We start from the raw sequence: 17,374 nt of genomic DNA, 5'->3' as shown, positions 1-17,374 counted from the left end.
TTCCGGTCTCCCAGCCCACACTCCCTCTAGGGATGTGCCGATTGAGTGGGATGGTGAGAAAAATTGTTTACATCATCAAATTCTCTGTCTCCCTCATTTTTATTTATGTTTATTTTTGGAACATGTAGTTGAAGATCTATAATGCAACTCTACTTTCACAGCAGAAGATTATGGAATTGTGGAGAAAGGAAAACCGGGGATTTTTTTTTTCTACCTTTTACATGAGGATGGTCCCTCTAGGGTTTTAGTTGTCTACCAGACATTTTCTAACTCAAGAAGCAGCAAATGCTGACTGACCTCCTGTTTTTGTATTGCCCACAGACTAAGAATAGTGTTAACGTTCCCAAGTGGCTGGGGAGAAGACATCAAAAGGAGAATGGTATTTTATGACACATGAAAATGAGAAGAAATCCAGATTTCTGTGTCTGTAGTAAATAAAGTCTTATCAGAACACAGTCACAGTCATTTAGAGATGCCCTGTGGTTGCTTCCTCATGCTAGCATGACCATTAAAGTGGATGCAGGGGAGACCATAGAGCCTAGGTGATCTGGCCCTGCACAGAAGGTGTTTATGGGATGCTCAGAAAGGAAACTAGACACCTAAGTAGGAACCTGAAACCAGAGGAAGGGGCCAAGGGGAAGATCTTTTTTTTCCTCCATTATTTTGTGCCAAAAATGCCCAAGTAGATATTCAGTACGATGTAGGATATATGCAGTATGAAGAGTAGAGTCACAGTGTTAGACATGGAGCAAACAATACTCAGATGACACCCTGCCAGGAGGAATGTAATTGCAGTCCTAAATTCTGTCCCCTTGTCCTCTCAGAAGTGATATGGTTTAATGATAAACTAGATGGTCATCTCCATTTTGTTTTAAAGTGTTTATCATCTGACCCAATGTCACTTAGAGGAGTTGAGTCTAAAGAAGTCATTAGAGCTGTCCATAAGATTTTTGTGTAAGAATGTAATAGTGAAAGTCCAAAATAAGCTCAATATCCAGCAACAGGGAATTGGTTGATTAAGTTCATGTATTTATTTATTCGAGAAGTGATTATTGAGCACTGTTCTTTATCAAGAGGCACTGTTCTCTCGCTCTCTTTTTTTTTTTTTATTTTTATTAGAAACAGAGAGAGAGAGAGAGACAGGCAGAGGGAGAAGCAGGCTCCATGCAGGGAGCCCGACATGGAACTCTGTCCCGGGTCCCCAGGATCACGCCCTGGGCTGAAGGCAGCGATAAACCGCTAAGCCACCGGGGCTGCCCAAGAGGCACTGTTCTTTGACCACAAAGTACTTGCCTTTCTGGTTCTATCCTAGTGAGTGTGACATCACCATACAATGGAAATCTGTAGCCATTTAAAGTTCTGTTTTGGAAGAATAGAGATTTGAGAAAATACTCCTACTATATCTAATGAGAAAATTCTCTTACAAAACCATGTATAATTTTGTATGTGTTTTTTTAAAAACTAAAAGGATAGGCATATACCAAAATGTGAATGATGGTGCGATTGTAGTTGATGTTTATTTTGTTCTTTTTCTGTATTTCTGATCTTTTTTTTTTTTCCACATTGAAAATCTTTTGAAATCTCTCTTTTTTAAAGAGTAAATGTTTGTGGGATTTTTGGTTTTTTTGTTTTGTTTTGTTTTGTTTTGTTTTTCTTTAAGAAACACTATGACCTGGAACGTCTGGGTGGCTCAGCAGTTGAGCATCTGCCTCCTTCGGCTCAGGGCGTGATCCCAGGGTCTGGGGTCAAGCCCCGCATCAGTTTCTTGCCTGGAGCCTGCTTCTCCCTCTGCCTGTGTCTCTGCCTCTCTTTCTTGTTTCTCATGAATAAATAAATTTTTAAAAATAAAAATAATAAATTAAAAAACATTCTGACCTGGTAATTCTACCTCTACCTGAAATTTGTGAGTCTCCAAATCTAGAAACATCAACATAGTCTAACAAAAGAAGCTTGTTTGAGGGAAAGTTTTATGTAATAAAATATTTTGTGGCCACTATCAATCATGTAGAGACATATTAAGTACATGGAGAAAATGCTTAATATGTTAACTGAGAAAAACAGCTTAAAAATAGTAGGCTTAGCCTTTTGCCAGGGTTTTTTGTGTGCACAGAGTAGCAGCACAGAAAAGGCTAGAGGGTTCTGGTATTTTTGTATCTCCTAAGTGCTCTGTAGCTAGCATAACTGCTCTTTTGAAGAAGGTCTTTGTGATCCTCTTTGAAAGGGGGCAGCTCTGGTATGCACAGGGCTCATCAGCAGTAGCTTTGCCAAGGCTCCGTTCACCTCTGCAAGTATGTGCATCATCACTTCCAGTCCAGTCTGGGCTATTTCAGTCTTTCTGATCTTTAAAATATGGCTGGTCAAGTCAGCAGAGCATGGGGCTCCAGATCCCAGGGTCATGAGGTCAAGCTGGGCATAGAACTTTAAAAAACAAATGTCTGGCTAAGGTGGAGCCTCTGGTGACTCTTTGCTTATTACATCAGTAGAGCCCCTTGCCTGTTTCCAGCACCCTCCATCAGGTTTTTCCTAGAAGGACCCCAAGCCTTCAGTGAGACAGCTTTGTTGCTGAACAAGACCAATTCAGCAAGAGTTGGCTTGCCAGGTTCTAATTTTCCCAATTCCTTTTCACTAAGATAAGCTAGTCTTATCCCTTTTCTCTTTTCCCTTAATCTAAAAGGTTGGTTTATTAGAGTAGGAAAAAAATTATACTCACACCTTCGGTGAATTCTACTAAGGCAAATTAGAACGGTAATGAGGCGGAAAGAAGCCGAATGATTATTGATCTCAGCATGGCTCAGGGGCCTGAGGGCTGGGCAGGAAAGACACCCCGCCCCTTCTCTCCTTTTTCAAAGGTTAGAGTGGGAAAAAAAGGCGATGCAAATCCAGTGGCTCAGCCTGGGGAGTACATTTTGATTAACATTCCTTTTGATCAACTGTCCTATCCAAATGTGAACCCTCATGGAGATGAGTTTATTGGCCTTCATTAGTTTTATTGGTAAAAAAAAGATTTCTTAATAAGATGGTATAGTAGATGGAAAGTGAAATAGAGGTGTGATCAGGAAAGCTAAATTTTAGTAATGGTTCCCACACTGAACTGTGTGACCTTGAATAAATTACCCAACTGAACCCCAGTTTTCTCCTCTATAAAGAGATTTGACCAAGTAATCCTGGGTTACCTGCCAGCTCAGCAATGCTGTAATTTTTTTTTTTTTTTAAGATTTTATTTATTTGAGAGAGAGAGAGAGAGCATGAAAGGGAGGAGAGGGAGAAGCAGGCTCCCTGCTGAGGAGGGAGTCCAGTGCAGGGCTCCATCCCAGGACCTGGGATCATGACCTGAGCCGAAGGCAGAAGCTTAACAGACTGAACCACCCAGGCGCCCTACTGTATTTCTAAAATGAGAAATTAACCTCAGAGTTTGGATAAACAGCAAGCAAAACTGCCCCCAAGACAAGATTTTTGTTAAGGAAATTATGCATTAACCAGAGGAAAGGACAGGAAAACTGGAACTTCTCAAGGAGATAATTCAAGTAGCCAATAAACATGTGGAAAGAAGCTAACCTTGCTAAAAGATAGGGAAATGCAAATTAAAGCAGGAGATGTAACTGTCCACGTGGCAAAATCAAGATTATAATCTCCTGACTCCTCACTCACCAATTTCTATTCCCAAATAACTGTTGGCTCTACCTTCATAGTATCCTGAATCTAACCACTTTTCTTCACCTCACTGCTACTGCCCTGCCCAAGGCTCTCTCAACTCAAGTGGATTATTGTGGCAACCTCCCAACTGACTCCTATGCTCGCGCTCGCCCCTGACTCCATAGTTTACTCCTAACAGAGCAGCCAGGGTGAGGCCATTGCACCAAAGTAGATCATATCACTCTTGTGCTCAAAACTTTCTAATCTGGGGCGCCTGGGTGGCTCAGTGGTTGAGTGTATGCCTTTGGCTCAGGGTGTGATGCCGGGGTCCTGGGATCCAGTCCCACATTGGGCTCCCAATGTGGGAGGGACCCCACTTTTCCCTCTGCCTATGTCTCTGTGTCTCTCATGAATAAATAAAATCTTAAAAAAAAAAATTTCTAATCTCACTCCATTGCCTGCAAATCCCTACCCATCCTGGCCCCCATTTCCTCTTGATCTTCTCATCCACTCTCTTCAGGTCACACTGACCTCCTTTCTGCACCTTTAGACAGACCTAGACTTAGCACATCCTTGCTCTGAGCCTTGGTCATGGGCTTCTCCCTTTGCAGAAAATTCACTCTCCTTTCCTTCAAAGGCTCAGATATCACCCTGGGGATGCCTTCTCAGCTATTCAAAATCTCAACACCAAAGGCATTCCTGATTTTCTTTACCGTACTGTTTTGTTCTAACATTTATGATATAACATTCTATATAATTTACTAAGAAAGGAAATCATACTTTTTAAGAAAATCTGACATGATAAAAAAATTACTTCCCTCCTTACTACTGTAAGGGCCACAAGGCAGAGATGTGCCCTAATTTTCTGGGACAGTGCCTGGCCCATAATAATTACTCATTATATATTTGTAGAATGGATGGATGGATGTGGTCAATGGTACATGTGAAATGGGCACTTTACACTATAGTGAGAATGTAAATTGATCAAGTCATTATCAGTGTTTAGCGAAACTTTTTTTTTTAATTTTTTTTTTTTTTTTTTTTTTATTTATGATAGTCACACAGAGAGAGAGGGAGAGGCAGAGACACAGGCAGAGGGAGAAGCAGGCTCCATGCACCGGAAGCCCGACGTGGGATTCGATCCCGGGTCTCCAGGATCACGCCCTGGGCCAAAGGCAGGCGCTAAACCGCTGCGCCACCCAGGGATCCCTGTTTAGCGAAACTTTGACCTGGCAATTCTACTTCCAGGTATCTTCCCAATAGAAATGCCTATGCAGGGAGGTGCCTGGGTGGTGCTATCCGTTAAACATCTAACCTTTGGTTTTGGCTCAGGTCATGATCTCAGGGTCATGGGATCGAGCCCCAAGTTGGGCTCCCTGTTCAGCAAAGAGTCTGCCTGAGACTCTTTCTCTCTCTCCCTCTGCACCTCCCTGCCACACTTGTGATCGTTCACTCACTGTCTCTCTCTCAAATAAATTTTTAAAAAAGAAAAAAAGAAATGCCTATGCAGGGACACAATGGTATGTGTAAAAAGATGTTCATTACAGTGTTGTTCATCACAGAGGCAGGACAAGGTGTGTAGCCATAACAGACAACTGGAGATTAGGATAGACAAAACCATGACAGAGGCTGCTTCTCTAGCTGGCCCAAGGAGAACCCAACCCAGGAATCACAACTAAAGCCTTGGCGGGAGCAGCTAAAACTGGCTTCCTGCTTCATTGCTTGACGCAATACCAGATCTTATCTATAAAGTTATCTCCGGAGTCTGGGAAAAGACGAATTTCCTCTGGTTCTTATTACTGAACGATTCTTTCTAGGGTCTGCTATGGATAACTTTGAGTTGAGGGACCCAACTCAAATGTTAGTAGGAAAAGAGTTCACTGAGTAATGGCTCCTATATACTTTGGGATATTAAGACTACCCCCTTCACAAGAATGGGTGATAGAAAAGGACTCTAAGATACATGGTTATTTGAAAAATAAGAAATTGTGAAATTGTACATACAGTAAAAACCAAGGTATAAAGCTATTATGTATATGTAAATGTACATATAAAGAGTACTTTGTAAAAACTAAGACTATTATCTGCATATGCACTTACTGGTTGGTAGATACATAGCAGGAAAGATACATCCACATGTAATAGTGGGAAGGAGAGTGGAAAGCAGTAGGATTCTTTGTATGCTAAGAGCATATGTATGCATTACCTATATAAATCCTTTAAGTTATGCATAGCAGACCCTAGAAAGAATCGTTCAGTAATAAGAACCAGAGGAAATTCGTCTTTTCCCAGACTCCGGAGATAACTTTATAGATAAGATCTGGTATTGCGTCAAGCAATGAAGCAGGAAGCCAGTTTTAGCTGCCCCCGCCAAGGCTTTAGTTGTGATTCCTGGGTTGGGTTCTCCTTGGGCCAGCTAGAGAAGCAGCCTCTGTCATGGTTTTGTCTATCCTAATCTCCAGTTGTCTGTTATGGCTACACACCTTGTCCTGCCTCTGTGATGAAAATACCAGCTGGCTTTGGTTAAGGCAATGAGCAGTCAACACAGTCAACACTGAGCTGCTTTGTGAGGGCCACAGCTCTCTCCCCTGGAGAGGATGACCATATTCTCGGACCACAGCTGGGCAGATAGTGTCAGTGGTGTATTATTTCTGTTAGCTCCATGATGAGAACAAGATAGAGGAGAGGTAAAATCTGCCAATTTGGACACGCTGGTGGGTGCATGTACTTGTACATTGCCTGGGTGCCTTGTGTGTTCCCTTTTGTTAACACGTCAATGGTCCTGTCCCCAAAGTGGGATTAGGCCTACCAGTGTCCCCCCACCAATGGCTGGCTACTTTCCTTGCTCCTGACACCTCCTGAGAGCCCCCAAATACAGGCCCTGTAGAGGCCTTTGCTTCTTCATCTTTAAGAGGTGCTCAGCCCAAAGGTTCCTATCTCAACAGCTGGAAAAGAGTGAACAAACCACCTCTCTTGGGTTTCTGGCTGTGGAATATTTTTCTCTTATTTCTGAAGAGAGTCATGCCATGTCTGTGTCATTAACCAACTACATCTGCTTTTGGAGGGGTCACACGGTGGGAGAATCACCTACAGAAGTAAAAGAAACATCAGCGTTGATGCTGGTGGCCAGGCACCAACCCTTTCGTTTATTCATCCAGCAACTATTTATTGAGCATCTGTGAAGCATGAGTCACTGTGTGATGTGAATGTGACAGGCATCACATTTCTGCCCTCAGGTCCCAGAGTGAGTGGCCAAAACACCCACATAAGCAGGCATCACCATAAAGTATGCCATGATGGGCTGAATAAGGTGCAGTGGGAGAGGCACTTAATGCAGAGGTGGTAGGGAAAGGCTCCCTGTAGGAAGTAACATAAAAGCCAACAAAGAATCAGCTAGAGTTAGCTTCACTACCCTCCTCTTTGGCTAAAGGCCATTTATTATCTCTTTGGTTTCATCTGGAAACTTTTGAGGATTTTTTCCAAACCCTGATAGTGGATCCTGTACAACTCACATTGAGAGATTTGTTTATTTTGTTCATAGCCTTTAGCAATGTCTGCTGTTACATATATATCCTTTGTTCACTCTATGATCTGTGTCCTCCAAAGAAAAGCTCCTTCAGGGCAGGCTTTTTTCCTGTCATATTCACTGACATTTCCCTGACACCTAGAATACTGCCTGGTAAATAGTAGCTGCTCAATAAAATATCATTGATGATTGAAGAAAATTTTCTTGGTCATATTTTTTTTCAAGATTTATTTATTTTAGAGAGAGAGAGAGCACAAGCAGGGAGAGGAGCAGAGGGAGAAAATCTTCAAGCAGACTCCCCGCAGAGCATGGAGCCCAACACAGCCCATGAGATCACAACCTGAGCCAAAACCAAGAGTTGGAGCCTCACCAACTGAGCCACCCAGGCTCCCCTTTGTCATACTCTTCATGTGACATTGTGTATCATGAAGGTTCTTTGCAAATAATTGGCTGCAGAAAGGTAGCAGCCACATTTTGCGTGTATATACATATATATATATACATATATATAAAACATACTCCTTTGCATATATATACATATAGGTGTGTGTATATATATTTGCAAAGGTATATATATATGCAAAAGAACCTTTTTTAAAGAGAGTGGCTCCTTATCCTGAGTAGAAACGTGGCTAGAAAAGTGCTTCCAGAATCATCAGCCAAGCTCTACCCAAGTACTCCTGATGCCTTAATCAGGGATCAGTCCGCTCTAAGACACAAACCCATCAGATGACAAAAAGCAAGTAAAGGCAGGAAGTGCACCCCGCCTCCCTGAGAACTGGAATCAGGAAAGACATCAGGACCACAGCAACTGCCGTATTTCCCTCCTCCACCTCTCCCGCCCTCGGCCTCCCAGGATCTTGGCTGCCCTCTGCCTGTCTGCTTCTGTTTGCAGCCCCTCTGTGCTGACTTTACTAACACAGGGCTGCCCCCAAGTGGCACCTTCAGTCCCTGCCCCTCCAGGTTGGTTGCATATTAACCCAAATCCAAGGTGCTGGAAGAGAATCAGCTTGCTATTCTTTGGGTCGGTTGCCTACCCCAGTCCAGTCCGCTGTGGCCAAGGGAGGCACAGATACTTTCCCCTTCAAAGGGAAGACAATGGACGGAAGGCAAGGAAATGACTAGTAGAAGAAATGATTGGTATCTCTACTGACGTTCATTGTGCAATTTGCCTTCTAGAATGAAGTGCTGGAGAATGTTGAGCCCTGATCACTGGACCAGGAAATAATAGAAGTGGGGTGTGTCCATGGCTCCCCCCAACCTCCTTCGCCAGAGGCTACTCCCAGGCCCTCCCCCAGACAAAATTCATTAGTGCCCCATCCACCTCTCCCCCTTCCCCTTATCACCTCTGGCGCTTTGGAGATGAGGGTGAGGCATCTGGCGCCCCCACAGTCCCATGGCTTTGGAGACCAGAGGCAATTGAGGTGCTTTCAGCCAGAAAAACATAATTTAAGGGCTTTGGCATCTGGCTGGGAGCAGAGAGCTGTGTTGCCATGGCAATGCCTCGCTTCATTTAACAGCAGCATATCCCCGAGTTTGGTCACATCCACACTCAGGCACATGGGGCGCCCCGTCACCAGCCCCCGCGACTTGCACACACATTCCTCTGGCAGCCCTCCCTCTCTGCAGGCCCCCTCCCGCTCTGGACACCCACACTCACCCTTCCTTTCCTGCAGCACCTGAGCCAATCACGCAGGTCCGAAAGCACCCCCGGACAGGAGAGAGGGAATGCGGGGCGCCAGAGCCTGCTGGGGTCCATATGCTCCCGACGTCCCAAGCACACAGCCCCATCTCCATGGCCTTTATAAATCTCCTTGGTGGGATCCCTGGGTGGCGCAGCGGTTTGGCACCTGCCTTTGGCCCAGGGCACGATCCTGGAGACCCGGGATCAAATCCCACGTTGGGCTCCCTGCATGGAGCCTGCTTCTCCCTCTGCCTGTCTCTGCCTCTCTCTCTCTCTCTCTCTCTCTCTCTCTCTCTCTCTCTGTGTGTGTGTGTGACTATCATAAATAAATTTAAAAAAAAATTTTTTTAAATAAATAAATCTCCTTGGTGTGTCATGTCCAACCCATTAATCAGGCAGGGGACAGGGACGGGGAGAGGGAGGGAGGTGGCCCTGGGGCAGACGTGCTTCTCTGTTTTTTTGAGAGGAGAGGGGTTAGGCCAAAACCTGGCAGGTACCTAAGCACCCCCTGACATCCTGTCTCTGCCCACCCTTGCCTCCAGGTGGGGCACAGGGTGAGTCAGAGCAGGGAGACAGGAGGGCCCCAGGACGTTCACCGGATGCTCTTGTAGCAGCAAAAAATCAGAAACAGCGTCACCGTCCGTGAGCAAGGCCTAGGTACACGGACGGCAGTACCTCGCGCAACAACGCGCTCTGTCGAGGTCTAGGAGGCACCTAATCATCGGTCTCCCCGGGAGAATGTGTCGGTGTGTAAAGTGTCATCACACTCCTGTGTTTGGGGCCGTGTGGTTCTGGCATGGGGGCCCTTGCGGTGTGCCCCAACAGGGAAGGGGAAGCCCGGCAACCCCCGCCCAGAGCAGGAGATTCAAGACACCCAGAGCCCTACTCTCCTTCCTGACTCGGTGGGTGGGCTAGGTCGCTCCTGCGCTGGGCCCCCCTGAGCTCTGACCCGGCTGCAGTGATGGGTGACAGCCACCACCCGGCCTCCTCAGCCTCAGTGGCCTCTCGCTGCGGCGAGCCACACAGGGAGCAGCACGCCGGCCACCGCCACGCTCCGGCCATCCAAGCAGGTCCAAGGGCGGCCCAGTTCGAGGGCCGAGGAAAGCACCCACCTCCTGATGACGGGAATGACAGAGTGACAGTGCCAACGGGCAGCTGTAGTGGGATGGGAAGAACTTGTCAACAAACAGCCACGGGCACCTCTCACCTTTTACTCGAAGATTCCAGACTCCGTGTTCCTGTGTGACTCAGGTAAACTGAAACATGCAAGAGGGCGAATCTGAGAGACCTATCCAAGGGCAATGAGGACTTTGTTGACACATAATTCGGTTGGAAGTCAAAGATGACCTCAAGGTTAGTGGCAAAGTTGTTTTGTGTTTTTTTTTTTAAGTAATCTCTATGCCCAGCATGGGGTTCAAACTCACGACCCCACAATCAAGAAGAGTCGCATACCCCACTGACGGAGCAGCCAAATGCCCCGCAAGTTTGTTTGTGTCTTGTTTTTTGTTGTTGTTTTTTAAACACAACTGTGAGAAAATGGAGCTTGGCATAGCCGAGCCCAGAGATGCGATGTGTTGACTAGTGAGAAGTGTGACCCTTGGGGCTCCTGGGTGGCTCAGCGGTTGAGCGTCTGCCTTTGGCCCGGGTCATGATCCTGAGGTCCTGGGATCGAGTCCCACATTGGGCTCCCTGCATGGAGCCTGCTTCTCCCTCTGCCTGTGTCTCTGCCTCTCTCTCTCTCTCTCTGTGTCTCTCATGAATAAATAAATAAATAAAATCTTAAAAAAAAAGTGTGACCCTTAGAGAAAGAGCAAAGGAAGGAAGTAGCAATATTCTTAGATTCCCGACACTAAGAAATAAATGTGATCAGACCCTGAAGTAGCTGTGCCTATGAAACAGTACGTATTATTACTGAGCTATGCAAAAGGATGATGGGATTTTCCATTCTCTCCTGGCTCTCTGCCACTGCTTGCTGGTCATTAAATGCTTTCCCAGAACCACATTCCCACCCAGTGAAAAAAAGTCATGATTCCACATGTATACAGTGTTCCTGCAGAGCTGGTTTGGTCCATCAACGATTTAACAGAACAGTACCACCAAAAGCTGGGGGAAAGAGGCCCGGATGACAAGAAAATCCTCCCTTTCAAAATGACAAGTTGGAAGCATCATGATTCCCTGTTATGTCCAGAGTGACAGACAAGCCCCCAAATTAACCAGGACATCCCAGGACATGATGGGGAGAGGCAGAAGAATGAAAGCAGTAGCCAGATTCCAAGGATGGCAGAGTCACCCCCCACCCCCCACCATGAGATGTTGACCCTGTGGGGAAGAAAGAGGTCACATGCATGGGAAAGGCCCAGAGACAGATGGAAGGGGAGGGTTTGGGGATCCCTGGGTGGCGCAGCGGTTTGGCGCCTGCCTTTGGCCCAGGGCGCGATCCTGGAGACCCGGGATCGAATCCCACATCGGGCTCCCGGTGCATGGAGCCTGCTTCTCCCTCTGCCTGTGTCTCTGCCTCTCTCTCTCTCTCTCTGTGTGACTATCATAAATAAATAAAAAATAAATAAAAAGGAAGGGGAGGGTTTGCCATGGGAGACTTCTTCCCCACTTTTGACAAGAAGGGAAGCATCTTTATCGAGACTTCTAGAACTCTCTTTGCCCCACTTCTCCTGCCCTGGTGGGGGACAGTATGAGCAGTGATTTACTGTCAATTTTTGCAAGAACATGTGGGCATCCTTGACTCAGACCCACACCTTGTCTCTCTCTTGGTCAAGTAGAAATTCTCCCCTTCATGCTTTTATTTCCCCTCTGGAACCTTCTGTGAAGGGAGGCTTGTCTCCACCAAGTGTTTCTTTGGACTGGGTGAGGAAGTCTGCCTAAATTCTCCATTCAGCATGAGCTGCCTCAGCTGGTCAAAGCCCGGCCTCTTGCCACTAATAAATAGGCGACACTTCACCTTTCACATTTGCTTTTGATTTATTTTTTGACATATAGGAAACCTAAGCAAGAAATAGGAGTGCTATTTTTTAGAGTCCTCTTGAAGCCTGTGGTGGTAACTTATTGCTTCATAACAAATCACCCTCAATGTAATGACAGAAAGTGATAAATATGTATTCTCTCACACTGTTGCTCAACTTAGCTAAGCAACTTGGCTACCCGAGTGTTCTCTTGACACAGCAGCTGTTTCTCCTGAGCGCAGGCTAAGTGATAAAGGGGAGAAAGTCACAGTGCCTTTAGGACTTAGTTCCCAAAGTAGCATGTCCACCCTCTCAAGTCACTGCTAGGCTGGCCCAGAGGGGGAATTAGGCCCCATTTCTTCTGGAGGGTGTCGGAGGACTTGTGGATCTTTCCAACCCCAGAACTCTCTACAAAGGAAAAGCAACCGGGCTCTCTCACATACGAAGCCAGTCAAGAGCCGGAGAAGGAGAAGTCATTCATTCAAACAGCTTTTATTGAAAACCCAGTAGCTGCTAGGCTCCTTGCCAAATGTTGTGTGTAAAGGCAGAAATAACACGAGATACTTTCACTCAAGATCTGGCTGAAAGAGGACACATCCTTGGGTTCCTCCTTTAACCACGTCCCTCCCCTAGAGGAGACTCATTCACTGGCCAAAAGAAAGTGCCTATACCTAGAGCCCTTCACCCCTTTCTAGACTGTGCCCTGATCACCCAAGACCCCAGAATTCTCTCCTCTAATGGCCCACGTCTCTCCCCGGGTCTACACAGGCCTCATCCTCAGGTGCACCCCGGGGCTAATGGTAGACTTATGGGCAAAGCTTGGTCATGTGGATGGGGTGTCCACATACTTGGGGTGGGCCAGAGCCAGGAATAGGAAAAGGGGGAGAATGAACTGGGAGGGAGATGAAAAGCCCAGTTAGTTGTTAGATGCATGGAAATCAAGATTCCCACGGCACATCCTGTCTTTTCTTCCAAACTTGCCAGTACCCTTGTCTGTGATATGGCAAGTCTACCTCAGCCCAGGTGAGGTGCTATTGTGAGTCGAGATCTGGCTGCCTCCGTGGCGCCCCTACTCTCCCACCAGGGACCTGCAAGCCCCTCAACAGCACTAGGTGTGACTAGGTGTGGTGCCACTACTGAGCCCAGGCCTCCCTCTAGTGACCAGTCTGGGGACAACAGCCAGAGGCTCCTGGCCTCTCTACAGAATGGACACTTCTTCCAGAACCTACTTTTCAGAACTTATATCAGTTTCTACTATTCTTTGCTTAATAAACCTCAAAAATACAACCAATGCTCTTCCGCCTCCTCACTCCACAGCCCCTGTGCCTTCAAAGGAAAGATAAAGCCCAAGGCCGTTAGCCTGGTTTACAAGGTCTTTCTCAAGTTTAGTCTCTCAAGAGCAGCCTCTCTCTCTGTCTCTGTCTCTCTGTCTCTGTCTCTCTCACACACACATAGACACACACACACAGCCACCATCTTCAACAACCCGCCATATATTTCCGTGTCTCATTTCTTTTGCTGGCAATAGATTGCCCACCTTTGTCCATCAAACAAACACTTACTCCTTCATAAAGACCCCCTTTGTGCCTCTGCGGCTTCCTTGGCCCCCTGTGGGGGAATCCCTGGCCCTCACAGAGTTCCCCTGAGCATTTATGCACTGAACAATAGCTTACACTGAATATTTAATGCCAGGCCCTGTGCTAAGGGTTCCAGAGGCATTATCTCTCTAATCCTCACAATAACCCTAAAAACCAGGCACTATGACCATCCCTGTTTTACAGGTGAGGAAACTGAGAAGAGAGGGGTCAGGTCATGTGCCCCAGGTCATATAGACATAGACAGCAAGTGAAAGAGCCCTGTCATCACGAGTGCCCTCTCCACCTCCAAGCCACCTCCTCCACCGCAGCTCATAGATGGATGTCCTTGTTTCCTGCCTCTGAGCTCCTCTGAAGAGAGGCCTGTTCTCTTGTCTCTGCATCCCCAGCATGGACCCCAAAGACCTCAGTGCCTGGAAAGCATTCAAGTGATTACCTGAACCGAACTGCAGACAGGAAGGGTTGGCTTTGCCTGCTACACTTTTTCTCAGTAAATCTCCCACCTCAGGCTCAAAATCTTGTTCTGGACTCAGAGCCAGTCAGTCGAACATTCTAGACAAGTGAGGGCAGAAGCAGTGCACAGAGCTCGCAGCATAAAGATTCACTGAGGATAAGAAATAGTGCCTAACTTGGGGCTGGTTGCCAAAGCACTGATCCTTAATCCCCCCATCTCTCAATTAATTCGCCCCAGACAGGCCAGCACCCTTAGGGTTTGCCAAGACACACCCAGCCACTCCCAGAGGACTGCCTGCCGTCCTCCTTCTCCGCTCCTCCCTCTGTCCTTCCTCTGGCCTTCCTGCCTGCCTTCTCTACTCTGTGGTCTCTAATCCAGCAAACAGCATTAAATAGACACTTTTTCATCCACCTGCAGTATTCTAGCTACTGGCATCTGTTTCTTCTCTTCTTCAAAATGGAAATACAGGACTTTTTTTTCTTCCTGATTATGAAAGTAATAGTCCTGTTATATTAAAAAAAAAAAAAAGCACAAATATTTAAAGCAGAAAGTAAAAGTTGCCAGCCATCCCACTACAAGATAACCACTGTTTTCAATTTGGTTTATAGCATTCCACATTTGCGTGCGTGTGTGCGTGTGTTTTCATTTCACTTTAATCTGAATCATAAATGAAGAATTATCTCTCCCGGTAATTTTATTCCAGCAGTCCTAGGTTGAAATGATAATGCTGCTGTAAGGTCCTGGTCAAGAGCCCTCTAGATTCACTCTCAACAGAATTCTCTAACTTCCGCTGGAAAGGACTAAGAATAGGGGATACTGGAACCTTTCCTTTTTTTTTTTTTTTTTGGAACCTTTCATTTTAGAAGATTCCTGGGATCCTTATACCTGGTCATAAAAGGTCAAGGTATACAGTGGCCTTTACTGGGGCACCTGGGTGGCTCCAGTCAGTTGAGCAACTGATTCTTGATTTCAGCTCAGGTCATGATCTCAGGGTCCTGAGATTGAGCACTGGGTGGGGCTCCACGCTCAGTGGGGAGTCTTCTTGAGATTCTCTTTCTCTCCCTCTGCACCCACCCCTCCCCTTCTCTCTCTAAAATAAATACATTTTTAAAAATAAATAAATAAAGTGGCCTTTACCAAGCCAGGGGAAGCCTTCCTACACCACTTCCTCAGAGCAAGGCTCCTAACTTGCTCATATAACCAAAATGAAGGGAGGCCACTGGCATGATATTTCGCCTATAATAATGAAACATTGCTCTCAGGTAATTTGCTCTTCTCCCTGGGAGCCACGTGGAGGATGGCACAGTGCTGGAGGAGGGAGAGGGAAGGGGGTCACTTCAGCAGGCAGCAGGTTCACTCATTGCACAAGCATTGGCTGAGGAGCTAACACACAAGGTTCCCTCTCCATCCGTGGGAACCAGCCCTCTTCCCCTCAGAGAGGCGGAGACACCACCGAGAAAGCACACTGGCACTTTCTGGCAAAAGTAAGAAGCCAGACAGGGGTAAAGCAGAAATTATGCTCCACTGGACTGAATCACACAACCAAACTCACAAGAGATTGATGCATAAAGACCAGGAGAGCGGTTTAATTGTTTTCTAATGTGAAATAAAAGTTTTAAATGGATTGCTTGGCTTTTACAGGGCAATTACTTGTGTTTGATGATCAGCACCTTCTCTCCCTGTGGGCATGTGATCACATATGAAAGTAATCGGGATCCCTGGGTGGCGCAGTGGTTTGGCGCCTGCCTTTGGCCCAGGGCGCGATCCTGGAGACCCGGGATCGAATCCCACGTCGGGCTCCCGGTGCATGGAGCCTGCTTCTCCCTCTGCCTATGTCTCTGCCTCTCTCTCTCTCTCTCTCTGATGACTATCATAAATAAAATTAAAAAAAAAAAATTAAAAAAAAAAAGAAAGTAATCGCACACAAATAACACTAATGACAGGTATGGTTGCTCTTTGTCGCGTACTTGTACTATGAATACAGACAGTCCTGAGCGCGTTGTCTTCATCTTCTCATGTAAGTCTGTACGGCTATGTGGTGGACTACTTTATCCCCTCTTTGCCATAGGGTTCAGAGATTTAGGGTTTAGAGCAAATAAGTGGGGGACCCAGGATCCAAACCCCATTCTGCCTGCCTGCAGGACCCATGCTCTGAATTTGCCGCCTCTCTCCTGCTTCTCCAACCACCTGGGAAACCAGACTGCAATCTGGACTCCAAGCAAGGGGCATTTGGTGGAGACTCAAACACAGGGCAGGTGTAACTGGGCCTCTTTGCAGCCAGTCGCAACGCAATGATGCACCACAAAGAAAACACACATCCGACTCCCAGAGCCACCAATGCTGAGAGCCTGTTTTCCTAAAAGTTTTATGAAAAGGAGAGCAATGAGGTTCCACATCACAAAACTTTCTGAATTCCCTGTCTCAACATCTGTCTTTTCCCCTAGGTCCCTGCCGTCCAGGGACAAACCACATGCTTGTCCTCCTGGCTCTCTGCTCCATCTCACATTTCCCCTTTGGGGGAATCTGCTCTCCAGATTTCTCCTTCCCGCAAGATCTATACCTCAGTCACCTGCCTCAGGGATAGCAGAGTTACAGCCCCCAAACATAGCCTGCGAAGATGCCTATTTGGCCTATGCTGTATTTTACAATTTTGAATGCCAATATTTAAAACCAGCAGATTTCGCATAGAAATTTGATTTCCAACTTAAAGGAGGGGGAGAGTTTTCTCTATAGCAACAACTGGCTAGAGCTGAACAGTAGTTGTTTCTTTTAAAAGTACAGGCAGGGTCTCCACTTCATCGGTCTCCTCTCTTTCCACAGCCTGCTGACAATGTGTTGGAGTGTCAGTGCTCTTTCTTATCCTTTGGCCACCTAAGTTATCAGCCTGGCCCCTCCAGGTATTGGAATTTCCAAGACCTCTCTGTTTCTTTATTTGGATACCACAACATGATAACCACCGTACTTTGGAGTGCTCCTTAGGGTGAATTCTCCTGCCTATGTCTATGACTATATTTGAACGCCTTGTAAATGGCATACTGATTAGGAACACTGGTTCAGTAGTTCAGTACTGGTTCTTATTGAAAATTCCAGGCCTGGGCATGGCTGCTCAGGTGAAATTATCCAAGTGGATGCATCCCTAGAGCACATGCTCTCTGTACCCTACTGAATGCTGAGCAAAGGTCAGGTCAGGTGTATCTCCTAGAGACATACTTTTATCACAGGGCTAAGAATCAGTTGGGCAGTAAAAAGTGAATGCTTAACCCATCACATGGTGAGAGTGACAAAATGTAAATACTTTAATGCTTGGTTTCAGATGGATGCTTCTAGTCTCACTTTTATATTTCGGAGTAGTGATAAGCTCAGTGCTTAGTGAGTCTACTTTGAAACAAATTTTCTCATTTTTGTTTCTAGCTTGGAGTATCATGTAATTAGAGAACTCAAGATTGCCAGGTGAGTTCTTATCAATTCTAAGGATTTTTCTGTTATTCCAGATTTCTGCAGTGTTTTGCTGTGATAGATGGTATT

This window comes from Canis lupus, chromosome 9 (assembly GCF_048164855.1).
Source record: "Canis lupus baileyi chromosome 9, mCanLup2.hap1, whole genome shotgun sequence".
Classification (NCBI taxonomy): Eukaryota; Metazoa; Chordata; class Mammalia; order Carnivora; family Canidae; genus Canis; species Canis lupus.
The sequence above is the reverse complement of the archived record's forward strand: the minus strand, read 5'-3'. Positions refer to the sequence as shown.